We start from the raw sequence: 8,437 nt of genomic DNA on the forward strand, positions 1-8,437 counted from the left end.
CATATCTTATCAGACGAGACGTCTCTCTTGACCGCTTCAGGTGCCAATGCAAATCAGAAGATATTCACACCGATCCAGATGTTTACATACACACGAGTAACGCATGTGATTATCTAAAGCTCGCTGCAAAAGTGAGATAGTTCATGGTTTCTCAAGCGAGGTTACGTGGAAAGGTTAGAAGTAGTTGATATGTTACCTGAAGTAAGTAACTTATTTGTCTACACTCTATGCAAAAATACACAAACTGACTTTTTAGACCAATTTTAACCTTTATTAGATTTTTTTTTCCCCAATAGTTTGTGGATCACAAACCCAAATTGTTCTTGTAATTCAAGCTCAGCCTACATGCTTGACCTTAAACCAGACACATATTTGATGTATTTAAACACAATCGCAGTCTGTGCGACAGCTACACAACGGTTCCATTGAGAGGAAATCTCTCACCGAAAAGTGAAATGTTGGGGGGGAAAAACTTAAATATTTGATCAGTTAAAAGAAATTGTATCTTTTTGAATTGTGAAAATGCCTTGTTTTCCTGGACAGTCTGGCAGAAAGAGCTTTTGCACGTTTGGTTCTTTGTTTGCGTTTCAGAGGAAGATGAATGGTGGCACAATGCCTCCTACCACAATTACCCATGTAAATAATCGTCTGCTTCTCTCTAAATAAGCGCTCAGTGGTAACGTAACAGTTTTAAGGGTTGACAAAACAGTGTTCACAAATTATGTTTTTAATGTTGAAACCATTGTTCACATGGTAAAAGTCCACTTAGGCCCACTTAATCCAAGTAGCTGCTAGCCACTAGAATCAACAACGACCCTGGATTTATCCTAAATTAAGCCATCAAGCTTGTTTATCTGCTGTAGTGGGATAACTTATTTAAAAACCTGAACTATCCCTTTAATCAGCCTCTTTTCGTAGCCAGCTTTTACACACAAGTCTTCTGCATTTGTGTGTGTGTGTGTGCATGTGAACGCTAACGTATCAGTGCGAGCATCTTCTCGTTTGCATGCGAATCTGAAGCGGCCCCCGACAAGTGACGGGTCGTTCCAGTTAGGTCTGCGAGGCCAGACAAAGGAAGTCCATTTGCACCGACTTAGAGAATCAGGTTAGCAGATGCGTGAGAATCCATCCACACTGAATTTCCTCACCCACCGGCACACATGCTCCTGACAGCCCCCATTATTTGCTCCAATACTCAGATCTGCATCTCAATACTTGCTGATCCTGGTTTGGCATGTTTTTTTGCCCTGGCTTACTCCACCCTCTTCCTCTCTTTTTGAGTCTTCCACAATATTCTGTCTGTTCTCCTGCAAACCCTTTCTTCTCCTAAGGTGCCACACGCTGTTGTTCTCAGACACCGTCTGATCTCGCTGAGGTTATCTCAGCTGATGCGCTTTCTTTTGTTGTTTATGTGACTTTCAATCAGCGTCTTATTGTCTTTCTCTGCACCATCTAATCATTCCGGTGTCGCTGTCAGTCCTGGTTACGTCTGCGCGCCGTCCCGGTTTCCTGTGGGGACTGAATCAGCATGAGACTCAACGTAGGAGAGGATATATCGCATAGATAAATCAATGTGTCTAGCAGAGGGAGGTCTTATCTGTCAAAATGGATGAATAAATATCTGGATCTGTGGGTGTGCAATGATTGGCTTATTGATTGGTCTTTGTATTGTGGGGAATTGACCATTTAATTGGTTATGCAATGACAATGTGATAGAATTTCATTTGCTGGAGTATCCATTTCTGTCTTACTCTAAATACTTAAGAGCCGCATTTTCAGACAAACCAGTTTTTACACAGATAAACATTTCACATTAGTACCTTGTAAAAGTGCTCGGTGTATTTATGTATGAATTTTATATGACTCACTCAAAGTGTGGCATCATTTTGAAATAATTGCAAATTGATACCTGGTGGGTTTTTTTTTTTTTTTTTTTGCAGTATTGTAAAGATTTTGGCTTGCATCTTGCATAATTAGTGATGCTCATGGTCACTGTAGAGAAGCTGCAGAGATGCACAGCTCAATCTGCAACTATTAGTCTTTCACTCCACATGTCTGACTGATGTGGTTGAAGGAAAATCAAAAGAAATCTAATTTGTGGTTTGCCAAGACTAGTGTGGTAAAAGCCAACAAAGCAGGGCTGTCGCCAAATAAAAACTTAAACTGAAGTTTTTTGGGGAAAACTAACTTATCTCCAGCAACACATGGCGGATCATGTCGATGACAGCAGCACGCTGAAGGAATTTACTTCTATAGAAAACAGGAAAGTTGGTCACCAAATTAGGGCTGAAAAGCAATGAGACAGTGGATGTTCAGTCTCCTACTGAGTCATAAAGAGTATTCATGTGTTCGAGTGGCCCAGTCAAAGTCCAGAACTGAATTCATTTCAGAATCTGTGGTGAAACTGAAGAATTAATGATTAGTGACGACTCTCCTTCAAATCTGACTGAACTTGGAATGTTTTGGTAAGACAAACAGGCAAACAAATTTTTGAATAGAGATGATTTGTAAAAAAAAAAAAAAAAAAAGTTTGAAAACCATTCATCCTTCTTTTTCAACCAACTACTTTTATTGGACTACTCCATAAAATCCCAATAAAATTAAAGTCTGTGGTGGCAACACAATAAAACGCGTCCATTAATTTGCAGTAGACAAACTGTCTGTGCTAATTCAACTTGCTGCTATTTATTATACAGTATGTTCTGCGATCTTCTGAGCGAGCGAAGACGTGACGATTAAACGACGACACAAATACAAACATGGCAGCAATAAAGGTGAAACAGATGGGTGAACCACAAAGGTCCTTAAGCCGGGGAGGCTCACACAGATAGCGAGAGTGGACAGATGAATGAGTTGATATTGGGAGATGGGGGAGATAGATGGTGGGAAAGTAGAGTTATGTGCTCGGAGGGTGGAGGGGTGGACAGAAGACAGAAGGCCTGTGCTACTCCCTCTGTTCTGATAAGCTCCCCCTGGGACTCCACAGTGTGTCGGTCGACCCCAGGGGGTGTGAGTGGGTTGGCCCAGGGGTGCAGAGCAGAATGTGTGGGGCTTGGCCTTAAGATGCCTGTACAAGAGAGGTGTGCTACCCTCCACTCCGATATTTACTGACTTCATAGCTCGTCCAGATGGCTTCGAGTCAAGGTTCGGGGCCGAGCTTAACCGCGATCGAACTTTTGTCAGCTGACTAAACAGCTACAGAGTATAAAATTGAAACATATCATAACACAACACGGCGACCGATTAGAAAAGTCATTGAATTTAATCTGAAAAGGGGAAAAACAGAGGGACAAAAAAACCCAACAAAAAAAAACAACAACCTTAATGGTTCCGCACTGGCTAGAGTAAAAGCTCCTGCTTCTTGGCTTGGCATTAAGTGTTCTGTCAGATGGCTGCCTCTGACTGTGGAGACAGTCTGGACTGAGCCTACACGCTGACCCCTGATTGATTAAGAGGCCATTTCTGGCACTCGCCTGGCCTGGGGCACCATTTGTCACCTGACTGTGCACTCCTGTCGAGATGCCTCGCATCCTCCAGTCTACATGCAGACTTCTTTCCACTAAATCCCCATCTCAGCCTGATCCATCGGGGCCACCCGTGTCAGAAATCTGTCCCGTCTCTCTGGTGTTTTGGATTAGAGCGAGCACCAAATGCTACGCTATACCACAGAGAAATGTACAAACGCCGGAACACTTTCCCCGCAAAGGATGTGTCACCGTTGCCATCTAAGTGGGCTGAAAATTAAAACGGGCCTAATTAGGAAAGAGCAAATACTATCTTTATCTTTAAAGAGTAGTAGCAAGTTATTGAGCACTTTAGCAGAAATGAATTGCACAAAATCATGCACAGACTGTTGAGGTTATTGGAGTCGTGCAAGCATGAAATTTGACAAGTCAGACATTTGGCATTTCTAAACATGCCTGCGTGAGTAGGAATTTCTTTTTGAAGAGTTACAATATGGGTTATGGGAGATATAAACATTTATTCTATAAAAGCATCCGGTTAAAACGCTGTCTGTCATCAGCAGACCAGGAAGTTGGTTATTATTTCTGCTGTTTTTCAAACAACGTACAAACTTTCTATGAAAACATTTCACTGGAATATTCCTTCAGGCATATCTTTCAAAAATAACAACAACAACTACAATGATAAAACAAAATTATGCTATGAATCGTAGATGAAGTGTGCAATTTGACCTGGTTTTCATGGCAGCCATTTGGGACCAGCTGAGGTTTAGATAAAGTGGCCAACTGGTTTTGTCATATTTAGTCAAACCAAGGTGGTCTCTTATAAACATGTTGGTTTTGGGATAAATTGTATATTTTCTTCTCAAAATGTTGTTTAAAACTTAAACAGCAGTTTATCTATGCTTAAATTTACTTTTAACTGATATAAGCATCTTCCAGTTGATTGTTTTTCCTGATCTTTGCAGCTAAGACGTGAAGGTTTATCAGCTTTTTTATTTGTTTTGAAATTTTCATAATTTCTAAGGATACAAGTGAACCACATTTTAAACAAGGCACCTGATGTACCTCCAAATATCCAAATGGCCCTTTTCCATGTGGTTTGAAACAAAAACGTTCTTAATGATTCTGTGTTTAAAAAAGAAACTTTCTCAACAGGAAAGCGTGACATTGCCTAAAGTCCAGAAATAAAGGCTTATCTACTTTTCAATAGTTTTATTTCAATTTACTACGACTGGATGTGACTAGTCACAGTATCAGTATGAACAAAAGTCTACAAAAAGATCAAATCAGAACAAAGTCATAGAGCTAACCCAACAGGCTGCCACCATGAGTCTATCGCAATTCTAGAATCAATTATTTAGTATTATTTAATATTAATCCTAATGTAAAAAAAAATAATTAAGTGAACAAAAATGGAAAGATTTAACCTGACTTTCAATCATGAGTTCATTATATTTTCAGGAATCGTAACGACTCTTTTTATGAGGTTGTGTTGATAACAAGTCCATCAAATTAACTACATGAGCCACTGTTACAGAAAACTGCTCCTTTACAAAGAGTCATCTTTACAGAAAGTCACAGGAACATGGTCGGGTTCACGATTCGTGCCTCCTGTTGTTCCATGCTTTGACAGCAGGTGGAATCGAAACATATATCTGTAATTTACCAAATGACCTGCGCTCTCCTTTCCCGCATTGCTCCTTCAGCTCCGAGATTAGATCGAGGGAGTGACGAAAGCAAATCTGTTTTGTCACAAGTTGTTTTCCGCTGTGGACCTGAGGAAATTACAATATTCCGGCCCGCCTTGATATTGGAACCACGTCGACCGCCACATTAACTCCAGGAAATACACGGAAAGGGAAGGAATAAATCCTGATATGATGTAATTGTGTTTATCTGAAATTTTCCAGGGGAAATGAGAATGTAAATCGTATTCATAGCTGCTGCTGTGGGCAATTTGCCACCGCAGATGAGCTGGGGGCCGTATCAGTGAAATTCTGATGATTGAGTGGCACACATGACATTTTTTGACTCATTATTTATTGATCTCACATCATTTCCCACCTAAATGTTTAAATCCGCTTGGCCGTCGAGAAGCTCTAGCGCGCGCGTGGGAAGGCGCGCGAGGTGGGTCGCGAACCAGAGTCGACGGTGACGTGGCCGCCCCGTTTCGCGTGTAGAAGATGAACGATGAGAGGCTGATAATGTTCTGCCACCTTGGCGCCATTAAGATTGCATTCCTACCAGTTCAGACCGACCAAACCTAACACTGACATTCACCCTGCGTGGGAGAAAATCCGACGTTCAGGGGCAAAACTTTTATTGCGCCTGATAACGATAATAAATGCTTCCACCCACACACTTTGCCCTTTATTACGGCATTGATCTCTTAACCTCTCAATAAAAATCCATCACTGTAAACCAGTTAATGAATCCCCTAAACATTGCGGTGAACCACACAGATGATTCTCTTTTCTGCTTGATAATAAAAGTAAGAAGTTAAACAACTCGGTAGGAGAAACTATGACTTTTTTAAGTGTATATAAGATTCTCCTTGTCTAAGTCTGGCCTGAAAGCGCACAAATACAGACATTCACACCAACTTACACATGCAGACAGGTGCCGTGTGTTGAACTGACTGTACAGCGAACAGCTGGGCGTCGGAGCGCTGACCTCAGCTGTGGATGCAGACAGACACATGCTCAGAGGGCAGCTGCAAGGTGCCAGTCAGGGCCCCCCCCCGAAGGCAACTGCACCCATTGCAAGATCCGCCTGCGTCATTTGCCCCAGTCATCTTCTGCTCTGCTTGTTATCTGTACCGTCGGGGGAATTTCCTTCAACTGTGCCCAGTCACCCAAAAACCTCTAAAGGAGCACACCTACTGTAACTGCTGGCCTAGATTTCTTATTTTTTCCCCCCACCTGCTTACACAACAGCAGCTTCATTCACGAGACCCCAGTCCTGTCCAAACCTCCCGTTCTTGCTGTCACTCACCAGTTAAGTCCTTGGTGCTTTGGGACTATCTGGGATTTGAGGGAAAAGCCTTTTATCCTGGACTTTCTCCACAGCAAATGTCTCATGTCAGCAAAACACCATAAATACTGCAAATGGCATCTTTTGCTGCCTCCTAAACCTTCCACACTGCTTTTTTACTTCCACAAGCACAAACATATACACATGCGTGTGTATATGTTTGTGGATTTATGAGCTAAATAAATCATCAGAAGCAGCATGAAGTGACTATTTACTCTCACGATAATAAAACTGATTAATATGTATTTGTTAAATATCCTCGCAGGTATTTCTACTTGTGTGGGTGTACGCGGAAAATGTGCTGCAGGGATGTGATGCTGCTTGCCGATTAACCCTTAGGTGGATTTTAAAGGCTAATCTAGGGGAATTAAGTTCCCAGATCTCAGGAATGCCGTGGGCTTTGAGATCCAGGCCAGGTGTCCACCCATACTCAGCAGGGGTGTGTGTGTGTGTGCGTGTGTGTTAGTGTGTTTGTTGGTCCCTTTGTGTTGTTGCCTGTTACTGCAAATGACAAGAATGGCCTCGCCTGCATGACAAAAGCAAATGGTGGGTCTTTTACGACAAGGGGAACCGCTATGCGGGAATTTGCTGGACCGTCCTCGGCTCCCATCGCATTCACGTCGACTCTTTATATAAACGAACATGTTTTTAACCGCAGAGCAAATGTTTACGCGTACACCCACATCGTATTGAGCCACCCCATTTCTCACTGTTGGATGTTACACACTCCACCAGCTCCACTTCTTGTGTAATCAGTTACACGATCCCCACTTATCTTCAGCCAGCATGCACAGACAGAACCAGGTGAACCCTGTGAAGTACTGAATACCTTCAACACATTGTCACATATTCTGACAAGCAGAAAGTAAATTAGGGCTGTGTTTGTTACCCGAGGTGTTCCTGGGATTAATCTTGCTCTGTGCCCGGTTAGTTGGCTGTGACAAACCTTTCGGCCCCCACTGCCGTGACGAGGAGGAGGAGGAGACGGTGCCAGCATCTCCTGTAATAAAGGTGGCATTAGTAGAGGCAGCTTTAACAGGGGCAGCTGAAGAAGGTAATCTCACCAGGTCAGCCATCACACAAGCTGCAGCAGGCCCCGTTAACTTCAGCCTAATTAACACACACCAACAGGGAAATCTTCTCTACTTAGGCCCACACATCCAGTCCTCCAACCAGCTGTTTCAGGGTTAATACTTCCCTGGCTCCACACTCAGGGGTTTGACCAGCTTCAACTTGCTCAGCTTTCTGTGTCATGCCTCCTCAGGGAATCACAAAACACATTGATAAACTAGGATGGTAAATCGTGCGTGATTGAGTTTTTCCAGAGAAATTTCTGTTGTGCGTGCATGTCACAGTCCTGCATGCGTGTGTGTGTGTGTCAATGTGAGACCAAATTCTTTCACGTATCCTTTTGAGTCAGCCATGCATTAAGAACACAAGAAGGAAACTTTCTTGTGTTTGCGTTGAAGAAGCTGAAAGTAAATCCAGTGAAACATAAATACTGTGATCATCATTAGCTGATATTTTTACATAATTGTCAGGTTAATTTGAAATTAATTTTAGAAATCTCACTAGAAGGGGTATCATATGGTGGAGCAGTAGACTATAGAGGTTATAGTTCTCAACACGACCGTCCCGCGTTCAAGCCCCGACCTTGAAACCTTTGCTGCATGTCTTCCTCCTCATATATATATATCTGAAAAAAGAAATGTCACTAGAATAAAATGTGCATACAGATGTTTTTTGAGTCTTGTTTTGCCCGAGTAAGTAAAACTGAATATTATTTTATCGACCTTGGCAGCTCCAGTGGGGAAGCAGGTCTGTGAAAGAACAGCGGCGAAGTGGTTTGGTTTGTTACAGTCAGATCCAGCTCAGTGCCATATCATTTCGTCACTAAAAATATCTGTACCAGAATTAGTCTCAAACAACCTTAAACT

Source organism: Poecilia reticulata, chromosome 3, assembly GCF_904066995.2.
Source record: "Poecilia reticulata chromosome 3, P_reticulata-male-v2, whole genome shotgun sequence".
In the NCBI taxonomy this organism is placed as follows: domain Eukaryota; kingdom Metazoa; phylum Chordata; class Actinopteri; order Cyprinodontiformes; family Poeciliidae; genus Poecilia; species Poecilia reticulata.